Source organism: Micrasema longulum, unplaced genomic scaffold (assembly GCF_059751315.1).
Source record: "Micrasema longulum isolate JH-2025_06_02 unplaced genomic scaffold, ASM5975131v1 h1tg002396l, whole genome shotgun sequence".
NCBI classification, from domain to species: Eukaryota; Metazoa; Arthropoda; class Insecta; order Trichoptera; family Brachycentridae; genus Micrasema; species Micrasema longulum.
Genome location: NW_028279545.1, coordinates 135,056 through 148,823, shown reverse-complemented (window position 1 = coordinate 148,823; position 13,768 = coordinate 135,056). Strand labels below are relative to the sequence as shown.

Here is a 13,768-nt window from a genome sequence, read left to right as displayed (position 1 = left end):
CATATTCCAACAGAGGCAGATAAGAATTAAGAAGGAAACATGGATGTCTAGGCATTAACAAAAAAGACGTTATATAGTGAAAATATTATGAATTTCAGTGCTGTTTTTTTATTGTCAATAGGCTATCAAAATCAGCCAAAAAAAGACTTTATTTTAACATACCGCTTTATCAGCGCTATGATTTTTTAGCCAGAAACTACTCCGGCTGTGACGTATTAAGTTCTTAGCTTCCAGTTCTTTGGTCAGTTGGCTTTCCGGAAACAGGAAATCTATCACAGCGCTTATTATGGGATGATTTAGAAGAACTGGTGACGTCATTCGGCCTTCATGTCGGCCTCGTGGTGTAATGGTTAGCGCGTTTGCCTACCACGCAAGAGGTCACGGGTTCGATTCCTGACATGGTTGATATGAAATATATATTTCAGTTTCAGTGCTGCAGAGCAGCGTTTATTTTATGATTTAAAAAATACATATGAGAATTTGTTACCCACTAAAGTCTAAAGACTTTTCGGTGGGACACATTTTCTTTTATTTTTATGACAGGTTTATATTACATTTATTTTATTTGTATTTTACAAATTTATTTATAAACAGGCACTATAAAGTATCTAGAAGATATTTCTTCAGTTCTTTTTTTTTCATTTGAAGATTTTTCATGTTAATGATGGTTTGTGGGAGATCATTGAACAATCTTAGAACAACGCAATTTAATGTTCGCTCTCCGAAGTAATTTGTAATTCGGGGAACAGACAGGGATCCTTTAGTTTTTCTCAGATCTAGTGTTGTGAGTGAATATTATAATGTGTGAATATTTAAAAGGTTGTTTTCAAACTGGAATATTTCAGAGTCCCTCGACTGGCACCTGAAGCGTAAGACTGATATCTCACCTTCGATTGGTGTGCCAATTCAGTGGCCTGTGGACCTTTAGGTGCGGAAAGGGAATAATGATGAGTGACGTCGTTTAAAGTAGTTCTTTTTATTAAAATTATTTGATAATTTTTTTCATGCATTTCTGAGATACTTCGTCGTACAATTAACCATCTCATAACAATCAACATTTACGCCTGTACAGTCCTCTAAATTCGGATTGAGGTCACTCTTCTTCATTGCATCTACTCAATACAATCTCCTGCCTATTCACCTTAAATCAATTTCTTACCAGTCTACGAATGGAAATCAAACTTCACAAAAAAAATATTTCCTTAAATTATTTCTCAATAACCCTTGACCAATGTAAGTTAATGTTAAATAATATATATTGAGGTCAGTAGCGGTCACACATCTCAACAGGGAAAAATACGCAAGGGTTTGTCATGTTCATAATACTAGACACTCCAATAAGGATGTGATTCTACAGAGAGGAGTTAATACTTTTTTGGCTCAAAGGCAGCAATACTAAATAGGTCCGAGAATATATAACCTTATCCCAGATTCGTGGAAATGTGGTGGGATTGCCAGGCTGAGGAAGGTGTTGACTGCTTTTTTAATCCATTTTGGTCGGAGGGAGTCAGAGAAATTGTTGTCCGATATAGAAGGACGTAAGCTGGTGTCTTGTTTTACTAGTAATGCCTTACGATATAGAGATTTTGGTATTATTTATGTTTTCTCTTGATATTTATTGTTTACTTTTAAGACTGATTAAGCACACATAATGATAAAACTGTAATTAATTTTTAATATTATTATAAAATACATAATTTACTGCCTTAGAACGGGGAAGCTATCCCTAGTTAGGCAGTTTAGATGAACCAACAGCAAAAATAAAAAATATATATGTTTACTTTTACTACTTAATTGATTTGTTGTATAAAGAATTACTTGTAAATTGCTGAAATAAATATGGAAAAAATAAATAAATGAAAAAATAAAATATATGTTTAATAATTTGTTTTTAAAAAGGTTTCCGAAATTTAACCATTTTTGCTTTGATTATGTTCAACTAACTATTTTTTTTTATCTAATAATCTTTAATTGTATCTAGAATGAGTTTGCTAACTCATGGGAATACAATTATGTTTTGTACATTTTTGTATATTGAAACACATATATTTTTTTAAATGCTCTTATATTTACCGCGCGTTCAACGCTTTTTTGATATTCAATTTTCCGTAATGCTGAACTTCCTCATTAAACGTTATTCTTTAAATGATCATTTCTACTGCCTTATACATAGATAATGATGAGTCTCGATTTGGGGTAGATGGTGACAAGTGACAGTATTATCAATTGCAAGTTCTATCACGGAAAAATAAAGCAACCGTTATTTTTTAAATTTGTTTTAACTTGATAAAATTCTAAGAAGTTTTTGACAAATAAACACAATAGTTTTCGAGGAAGTATTTGGCAATGTGATAATTTTACTATTTGCATTATGTCAGTACCAGGAATATCTTCACAAAGCCTGAAAACCCATATACCGAACCCAGGTACAAATAAACCATTATGTTTTGATTATTTTGAATATGGTAACTATTATTATTTCCAATTATGTCTTGTTCGCCACGTGGTGTAGTGCATTTACTTATTGACTTATATTAGATAGAGATTGAAAAACTTTTAAAGAAGAGATTATGGAAGCCTAGGTATTTTCAAGCCTAATGACCTGTTACTTATTATTGACTGGTTTAAACAGTCACTGTATTGCCTAGACTTGCAAACCTCATCTCAATCATGAATTGATGGTAAAACATTTTTATCTTAACCTATATCATTCAAAAGTCGGATAAAAATACGCGGATATTTTTTTTTCGTGTAAAAATCTGACCAAAGGATGAGTAAAGATTAATCGGCGTCATGGTGTACTAGTTAGTGTGTTTGCCTGCCATGAAATAAATATGTACAATAATGCAATGAAAATCAATCCACCCTGTGTAATTTTATCGTGCAATATGCATTTGTACGACATGTCTGAAATGGTCTAATAAAGAACAAGGGAAAATTGGGCGTGGTAAAAAAGATTAAAAAAGGGCAACAATGAAACAGTTTTAAAAGTTATCAACTGTTATTTACTTTGGTACTTAAAAGTATTCATTAGTCAACCTACTACCCAAATTGAAGTAAAAAAATAAATTAAATCACATCATGTAAAATAAACAAACCATCACGCCGTTAACCTTTGAGGTAGTCGGAGAGAATTTCAAGTTATTTTTAAGTATTTGTTGCATTTGGTCATGCCATGCCTTTCTTGGTCTTCCTCGTTGTCAACATCCATTAACATTCGCATCATTAATATTTTTAGCCATTCTTTCACTGTCCATTCGTTCAACAAGTCCAAACTAACGTGGGGTCCTTTTTCCTGATCTTGTCGATAATGCTGGTTTTAGCATTACATTATGCACGAATCTTGACATTTGTGTACCATCGTAGAAATTTTTACCACACGCTAGTCAGAGATCGTATATCGACAGAATGAAGCCTAATTCATCTTTGTTTTTATAATTTCATACATTTGGGTCTATACCGAGACCCCTTAATCGTTCATAGAACAGGTCAAAATGTTTAAGTATCCAGGTGGGGAGATTTTTGGTTGCAGCGATCTGAATAATAAAGTCAGAGAACAGACAGAATAAAACAGCACTTATCTCCGGATCCCGAGGGACACTGTTTGGGACAATAAGCATTTGCTAGAGGAAAGCGAAAACAGAATATATAAAAGATTCATCAGACCCATAATGAATTACGAAATCGAAGCATGAGCAGACACTGTTCCAACGAAACATCTCCTTTAAACATCAGATATGAAAACATTGCGACCTTTCGTTGGTAGACCCTAAGAGATTTGAACCTAACGAATAGATTTGCAGAACCTGCAATATAGAAGATATTGTAAGATGGAGTGTGCAGAAAGACGATTCTGAAGAAACTTCGTTGTGAGGATGGGTTCAGCGAGGATTCCCGATGCACGAGACTCCAGAGGGTCATTGACCACCGGAACGACCACCGAAGAGATGAAGAGATAATTGGACAACTCAGGGGCGAGATTGATATTCTGTCTGAACAAATCGCAAGATCTACAGAAAAAAGAAAAAGACCAGGACCCCACTGTGACTGCTAATATTGCGTACAAAACAAAATGTCAATAAAAAACCAGGATTAAAATGCCTTAAAAAATAAAGTAATTGTGTAAACCAAGGAAGCAATCTAAGATGACAAAAGTATGTTAATGCTGAATAAATACGCGTTGTGAGAAAAAATGTTTTTATCTTCAGAGTTCAACGGATTGTCGCGTCGCGTCGCACTACGGATTTTTTTAGCCTATTTTTCGGCCATAAGTCCCGAACGTGAAATCCAATAATAAGTTTTTTTCAGAATACACACAACTACCCACTCCCTAGCAACAGTTTGAATTCGACCTTTCTCTTCACAATGTACGCTTAGTTGAAAATATCTCTGAATTTTACGTGTATTACTTTATTTAGTTAACAATTTTATAAGAAGTTAAAAAGAAAAACAAATAGATCAAATTGATTGCTGAAGTTGTGTTTAGTTTTCATATATTTTTTAATAGAAGTTTTAGTGTTATTTTTTTAAATATAGTTACACCTAGAAACAGTTTAACTTTTTTTTTAAATAGACTTAAAGTATTGAATTCCCCTTAATAAACTACTACATATTTTAGAATAAAATATTTTTTACTAAATCTCATTAAAAACTTTTCCGAACTCATCCGATCCTGGTAACAAAAAAAATATTTATGGGTGCGGAAATCAAAAAAACTAACAATCTTTATGCTGACAAAATAGTATTTTTTTTTAAAAACTAGGACTTGTTATTGCCTACCTTTTTTGCGGATCAAAAAAATATTATGAGCATGTAACTAGAAGACGTTTATTCAATTTTATAACATCAACGCTTATAAGGAAATACGACAAAAAATAAATATATTATGAACTTTACCAAGTGCCTGAACGAAAAATCATGTAGTGCAATAAAGACTATTCTTACTATTTATAAACAAGTTTAAAGTGAAGTGGAAACCTGCATACAGTAAAAAAAACATTTTTCTTAAATAATAACGTGTAGTTGAAAACAACACTATCATTTCTTATGTATGTCTACTAAACATATAGGTCGCCCTTTTGTTGGCTTCGGTTAAAGCTGTAAGGGAACAAAAAGTAGGAAGACACAGACATAAATAAATAAATAACGCTCAAAAACGAGTACAGAATCAGAATGGAAAAAAATGGATTGTCATTGGCAGATGGAAACTTAGAGGCATAAAGGGTGGTAAAAGATATTCTTTTTTACTCCTACACGGGCTTCAAAATACAGAAAAACTGTAAAAGAACAAAAAAAAAACAGGTTATAATGCATTATCCTTGATTATAAGGAGTAAAAATGACACAGCACAAATACAATGTTGTCAGAAAACAAGCAATATTTTAAACTTATGAAATAATTCAGAAGGTAAAAAAATGTGTGTTATATTGAATGAGATTTTATCAGATTGACCCAAAAAAGAGCGGAAGTATTTTAAATCATACAGTAATGCGAATAAAAAAATTTGCTGCAATCCTCAAAACCATTTTAAGTTGATACAATAACGTAAAAAAAATTCGAGTGTGTTGCTTAGAATCAGCCAGGTTATCTGCGAATAAATATCCTTTGTACAACATGCCATCAACAATTACTGTTCATAGAATATTGATTCACGGCCCGAAAATGATATCTTCAGCTTTATTATCGATTGGGCAGTTGTCAGAAGAGGAACAGGAAGCTTGAAACTGAAAGATTTCGAGAAAACACAGATTAGAAGATTTTTTTAAAGTGCTACGTGTATCATCCGACCCAATTATATGTAGCATTTGAGAACTTCCAAAAATAAAATTAAAATCATTGCCTCGTGAGAGTCGTGAGGTATTAAATTTGTTGCAGCCCCGTAATTCTGAATTCCACCTAATTAGGTGGATCTCCATCAGAATATAAGAACACATGAAGTGACTCTGAGGAACCCTCGGAAACAAGTTAGATATATAAATAATATTTATTAAAAAAAACCTTTTTTTGTAAACACTGAGCACCGGCCGAATACACATAGAATTCACCCTGTGCCCGGCCCATTTTCGTGAAATTTTATGCTTTGTGAAGGGTTTCTGAAAAGTGTCATAATTATGAAAATACTAAGTTTAATCAATTGAAACTTCTCAGATATATTTAAAATAAATAAATAAGTAATTTTGTATGATAGTTTTGCCAACATTGGCCTTTATGAAGAGCGACATTGCGCATTGCAATGTTTGCACATATATAGGGCCGCACTCCTTTTTTTGTGCTTTGTATCCCGAAGCCGTGTAAACACGTGAACATAATAACCACGCGTTGTGTCTTGGTTCCGTGTTTTCACGTGGTTTACCAGCAGCGAAAAAGTACTAATAAAAGTCACTAGGTGTCAATAAAATGCACTTTTTTAGACAGCTGGTAAACCACGTGAAAACATGGGACCGGGACACAACGCGTGGTAATATAATCACGTGTTTACACGGCTCCGGGAAACGAAGTGTTAACATTTTGAATTCTCAATTTTTTTTTTGTTTATTCACATTTTAATTGTTGTTTATTCACATTTAATTCACATAAAATTGTAAGTTTTTTATAAATTTATTTTTTATCCAACTACATCTAAATATATTTTAACGTTTTATGATCAAAATTACATGTTGGAACTTGAAACTGCGTTTGATAATTTCTGATTGAAGAAATAAATGTAACTACTCAACGCCATGTTTTCTTTAAAAACGTCCTGTGTGCGTCGTTAAAAAACAGTGAGAACAAATGCGCGTGGTGACTTATTACGATAAAAAGTCATTATATTCCACTGCTGTTATTATTTATTACTACGACGTAATTATTCTGTGTAACTGATATAAATGTAATTAATAACATAAATATATACTTACAGATAACGTGCAAGAGCATTAGAATTACTTATTAATCTTTTTATTTTTTTTTATTCGAACATTAATATCTAATATGGTCATCCTCAACTAGTTGATCTCTAGGGATGCATCTAATACGTATACGATATTTTAGTATTTTCGATATTTTATTTGCCGATAAACCGGTGCGTTTTGGATTCTGCGCTTTATAAAACCTTATTTAGTTCATTCATTTTAATTGTATTTTTTTACCTCTAAAAGAAAAATTGTATTAAATTTTTAAAAAATAAATTAAATTATCTTTCCATTTATCCTTCATGCGCCAATTGCACCAAAAAGGTTATGTTAAAACACGGTAAGTTAAAATTTGACGTATAACTAAAAAACTGGTTTATACAGATTTATAAACAAACAGAGTTAAATTTCGTACAACAAAGCGAAAAATGTTTTTGATTTAAATAAATAAATAAGTTCAAACTTATAAAGTTTATATTTGAAGCACTAACTTTGTGGTTATTCATTATAATAAAATAAATAAAACAACTTTGTTTGTAACCACTAATTTTTATTTTTCACCGACCGGTTTCAAAGCAAACAAGCTTCTTTGTCAAGGTTTACGTAACTAATGAATTGATTCCTTTTTATTTTATTTCTATCATGTTCATTGACAAAGAAGCTTGTTTGCTTTGAAACCGGTCGGTGAAAAATAAAAATTAGTTGTTAAAAACAATGTTGTTCTATTTATTTTATTATAAGTTCAAACTTAGTTATAATTTTAATATTTTTGCCTTATTGTCTTATTATTTTTAATTTTATGTGAATTTTCAAACTTATTTATTTTTTTCATAGCGGTTATAATAGTAAAACTTAGATTTTTTATTTGCCTTTTTATCATATAAGCAAATGTTTATATTTGCTACAGATTTTTTTTTTATCTACTAATGTAGACTTTTTAGTTTATTTTGAAAAAAATATGATGGTCTTTGTAGTAGTAATTTGAACTGCTGTTTTTATAATTTTCTCAAGAGGTTATTGAACCGTAAATAAATAATTCATTAAAAATATACAACAGAGATGGAGAACATTTTAGAGGCGGGAATTTAAAAGTCTAGGCTGTAATTTGTTAATCTTAATAACTCCCTTGGGGGTGAAATCCAATCTTTTGTCTACAAACATTCAGATAAACTCAAAATATTGAAAATTATTTACTGTTGCGTTTTTGTCAAAATGGACAGAATGTATATTTTTATATGCAACACATTTTGGTGCACAGTTTACACCTTTTTTTAAATCCACTATTCGAATCGGTATCATATCGACAGGAGCGCATTAATACAAACCTTACAATATTTTTCCTTTAAACGTATAGATTTAAATAACTAGTACATTTAGTTCTATGGTGGAAAGCCGATTTACGAAACTAAAATCGATGTTTCTCGATTTCAATATGAGAGTCGGCACATCCCTACATAGAACATACTATCGGGCGACCCGGCGACCGTCTTAGAAAAATCATACTGAGGTAGGGATAAACCATATATATTATGTACATGACATTTCCCGCCATTCGACGCAGACTCCCGCGTAATATCAATCGAATAACGAACTCCGATCACCTTGTCGTACCTAGCTCAAGAAGTTTTATTGAACTCGGCTGAAGATTCTTATTCAGACCGGTTCACCGGGCGACCAAACCATGTGACACACGAACCGCTCCGCAAAGAGTCCTTTCATGAACACAGAACATTTATTACACCACTCAAATATTCCTTACTTTTTGCATTTTTTGCGAAACGTGGTATTTTGTTTTCCCCGAATTTTTTTTTGCGCGGCCGCTCTATTTGGACCTATGAAGAACATATAATATGTATGTACAATTTACGTATATTTATGAGGACGATAAAGATTTTTTTTTCAATTTTTTTTGACTGATCACTGTAAATGATTCTTTGGAATGTGGCAGACGGTATTTAAGAGTTCTCAAAAAAAACTTGTACTTGTTAAAATATTACATTGAAAAATATTATAATATTGTCCGCTTCCTTGTGTAATAGCTGGCTTTGTGTTACCAAGTTGAATTCCCGATAAAGTCTACTTAAAATATTTACATAAAAAAGTATTTCCTGGTGTATTCATTTCAGTATTTTTAATTTCCCTTGCCTACACGAAACTACGAATATTTTACAAATTATTTAATTTATAATTTTTTAAACTTAAGACAGTATTTTTTATTGAATAAAGTTTATGATAATTCACGATAATAATGGTTTCATTTATGAGTTTTAAGATGCAGATTGATTTTATTGTATTAGTAAATATTATCTTTATGGTTTTAAATTTTGGATGTATTAAAAATATTAGTTCAAAATCTAACTACAATGAAGTTTCATTACGACTTCTCCCTAAAAAATATTAACCTCATTATTTAAAACAGTACTTGTTCCAATCAATGAGAAAAACGCCCAATTTAATACGTACCGTTCAAATCCACACGACACGGTAAAATTAGGGTGGATTGTTATTGATTATATTATTTTTTATATATTTAGTGGCTACTCTCAGGTGAAAATCCCGCAAAGGATTATTGAGTGCAGGTTAATTCATTAGTGCGTTGGCCTGCCGTTAAATAAATATATATATATATATAATACAAACAATAATATCATTCCGCTCTTTGTGATTTTGTAGTGCCGTGTGGTTTTTATCGATCTCATTTTTGGTGTTTTATTAAAATAAAAATAATATTTCAAAATGAATGGAAAAATCATCGTTGGTCAAAATATTTCCCCTCTCTGTTGCAAGAAATTTAGGTCTCAATGACTCCGCAGGGGGGAAATCCAGCCTATCTAGAAACATTTGGACATGCTTAAAACATTGTTGATTAAACTAGTATACATAGGAAGAATCGTAAAAATGGAAAAATTGTGTTCAGGCGTGAATGATATAGGTTTTAGCTCTTTTATTCTGCAAAAGTTAACGGATGGAAGAGTTGAGATAAAGCAAAATTTTTAATGTTTTACAGTGTGTAAAGTGCCTACTTAAACCATCCAATGACTGCTCATAAGGCCCCGTAAATGCCTAGACTTCCATATTCCCTCTCAAAAATGTGTTCCTTCTCTGTTGCAACAAATTTAGATATATTTTAGGTCATTTTTGTGTTATGTATCAAATTAGATACACCATGCAATTAAGGGTTCAATCGGCCGATAAGTAGATATAAGTTAAACAATATCTAAAAATCGATCGAAGATTTAAATAATTACATCACGTTTGTGGTTTTTATCAATCAAAACGTATGTATTGAGTACTGTAAATATGTAAGTAAGAATTTTCGTTTTTTGTCTGCTCCAAAAACACAGTTATTGCAATTTACATAAATTTGATAATAAATTCGTAAGCATATTTTGTATCTGCTTTTATCAAAATAATTTTTAATACTAAAAATATAGTGTTTTCATGGCCTACATTGATTAGTTTCTTTGCTAACCTCATTACCTCTTGATTACATTCGCCTTTAAGTTGGCAGTAGGTACAATAATAATATAAAACTCAAATATAAAACATTAAACTACAATAAACACACTACAAATTTACCTTGAACCAATCATTCATTGTATACAACGATAATACGAGTATTACGAAGATAACCTTTTAATTGTGCTATGGGTATCATGAGCCCGTTTCAATGGGAAGTCATAATAAAAATAATAATAATGTTTAGCTATTTTTGTAAAAATTTCCTAACAGGCGCTTTACAATTTTAAACCAAGAAAAATAAAAAAAACATAGGCTTACATATTATATTTTCTGATTATAAAATTTAGGGTATGATAATCGAATGAAGTGAGATTTCAGTTCAGATCTGAATTGACTGGGACTGTCAATAATTCGCAAGTGTGAAGGCAATGAGGAACTTCAGCCCTACGGGAAATTGGATACAAAAATTTATTTAATTGTAATTGTGAAACTTTGCCGTATTTAATTGTACGCCAAAGTTTTTTGAAAACATATGGTGAAAATCATAAAAATGATTTTAATAAAAACTAACTTCTTTGACCGACGTTACTAGTTCATATTAATCAACCAATGATAAGAGTGTTGTGTAAGATTACCGGTTTACGGTAGTTGAACGGACTCGGAATTGGCAAAACTATCCGAGAAGACGCGGAAGAGAACATTAGACGTCACTCTTTAAGAAATCGTAGCACTGATAACACGATACATACAAATTTCAAAACTATTTTTTTTGGTTATTTTTAAAGTCTATTAACAAATAATAAAAAAACTCTGAAGTTCCTTATTGGTTCCAGGCAGAGGGGCCGACAACGGCAAAAGTACGATCTCCGAACCTAATGTTTGAGCAGGACTCTGACAAGTTTCCCTCTGCTTGAATCGAATGCTGACCTGAAAGTAGATTTTCGTTGACATGTTTTTTCCCTAATACATAGGTCCGATAAGTATCTTGGAGCCATTTCAGAAAGGGATTTGAATACTGTGAAAATGTGAATATTTGTTTGAAAATTTGAATCATCTTTTATGCTTACTTGAAGTTTAATATATGTAGTAAAAAAATACATCATTTTCGTAGTTAACAGAATTATCTTCAATCGCCTAAAAAATTTAATTGAATTTTCCCGAACGATTAACAGAAAAGTCTTCGAAGTAGAAGTATCTTCGTCAGTAACCTTATTTTTTTGAAAACCCGATATTCAGAAAATTGGATTTAACTTTAAAGACAAATGAAAATAACTGTACGTATTCACTTCTCATTATAATCGGAGCCCGGGTCTTCTACCGAAAGATTTATAAATATTTATTATTTGGTGTATCAGAAGAGGGTCACTGCTCCCTCGTGTGACCTTTATTGATATCAACAATAATAATTGTGTTCATAAGATTTCAGAGTTCTTATCGTGGTCGGCTAATTAGATGGGACAAGATAGATATACTAATCTTTATGGCGATTACGTGTTAACTACCACAGCAGAGCTTGACTACACTACACGTGGAACGTGTAATGTAAAATACAAGTTTTATCGTCTATTGAGAGCGTTATGTTATTCTTACAAGTACGTGAAAACATAAAGTCTACTTGTTATTGTACACGCCACATACATTGTCTCTGCATACAGTTGTACGTATTTTAGCTCATACAGTAATAGCGACCTAGAATCGAAACAATGCTGTTTCAAGAAAGTTATTCCTTTGTTCCTTCAATACTAATAACATTATTAAGTTTTCGATATCGCGAGAAAAACATTTTACTCTCTAGATATTACCCGAGTGCTCATTGTGAGTTTGGTAATTGTATGAGCGAGCTAACACAATAAACATTCGAACTGGTATTTCGCGATAAGAAAAACAATTAGTATGCAAGAATACGCGAATCACAAAAAATCCGGAAGCGATATCGTCGTCAATGTTTTGCCTGTTGTAATAAAACAATCACAAAGTCGATTTCAGCCGAACGGGAAGCGACAATTCTTTACTTACACACGGCAAAGAATAATATAAACAATACGCAATACGTGACCTTTTAACTAAACATTCAGTTAAGTCGACACACAATGAAACTAGTAAGCTTAGCAGCATACCTCCGTGGACCACTGACACTTTGTATTCCTCCCAGCGGGTCCCTGTCGACGGGTGGCAGTCGGTTTCCTCGGTCACCAGACTTCCGCTTCGCCTTAATCCTTCTCAGCAGATCGTGACAGGACCGAATTGCGTGAGGACGCTGCGTCTTGCTTACACGCAACGGAGATCTTCAGACGACACTGGCATGTATTTGTACAGCACACGCACTCATCACTCGAGGAAATGTATAGAAACATCGGCGCTGCGGAGTCTGATCTCGCAGCACAAAGCACCTCGCCTCCTGACGAACTGACTCGAATGGAAACTCGCCGATAAAGCGGTCGCGATATTCAAATTGGATCGATCAAATCGGCGCGAACTGGCTCTGTATTACATCCGCAGTGGCTGTGGAATGAACAGTCAACCTCAGTGCGGCGTTTCCCTGTCACCCGTCGGCGTCGATAGCGTCTATCGCGTATCCCAGAAGTGGAGGAAAGTGGACTGAGAAGACGCGAGGCATTCCGACCGCTTTATACGAGGCGAGATTTAGCGCTGCACTTAATGTGTACATCGGCTCGTGTCGGGAACAAAGCGCGGACAGACTTAGATAAAGCATATCTGCATGTGGGACTTTGTTATTGCAGCATTGCGGAGCGTGAGTACGTGCTTGCACCGGAAAACATAGCTACTACTCGGCACTCGCGCTCTCGACTCTCGACGTGCGCTGGACCAAAATAGCTACAAATTACACCAAATTGTCGGCAGCGTTGGTCAAATGCATTAGCGGAAAACGCGGACTGAGTATACTGACTGAATACTCTCGAACGTACTGCAATATCATGTTAGTTAAATAAATCCTACTATTTTCAAATGCACCCGCATCAAAACACCAAAACAAGCAAATACTCACATATTACAACAGAGATGAAGAACATTTTAAAGAAGGTAATATATAAGTCTAGGCATCTACAGGGCTTATGACCTGTCATTGGCTGGTTTGAGTGGCCACTTTACACACTGTGTAACATTCACCATTCTGCCCATATTTGATTTTTTTTTGTTAAAGAGCTGAAACCTTTATTTATGCGAGTGAAATTCATATAATTGAATTATTTCACCTACATACTAGGCAAAGCCTGAAATTTTTATTTTTTCAATTTCTATACTTCTTCATGGACCAGGTGAATTTATCAACTTATACAACTTCACAAACATCAAAAGATGAAAGAATCGAAGGAATTTAGATTTTCAAATATGGGCAGAATGGTAAATGTTACACAGTGTATAAAGTGGCCACTTAAACCAGCCAAAGACAAGTC

The 13,768-nt window shown here is 33.1% G+C and overlaps 1 protein-coding gene across 3 annotated transcripts in view; it reads right to left on the bottom strand.

Moving 5' to 3' along the window:
• The window catches only part of LOC148272287 (RNA exonuclease 1 homolog), a 58,625-nt gene extending 45,671 nt beyond the window's left edge, over window positions 1-12,954 (bottom strand). For 2 of the 3 annotated variants that reach the window (XM_088240244.1, XM_088240243.1), the window contains exon 1: window positions 12,470-12,954. The gene's annotated coding sequence lies outside the window, so the exon portion shown is untranslated. Of the gene's footprint in view, window positions 1-11,224; window positions 11,280-12,469 lie in introns of all 3 variants that reach the window. The other variant, XM_088240245.1, reaches the window with a different exon arrangement.
• Between the last annotated feature and the right edge of the window lie 814 nt (window positions 12,955-13,768).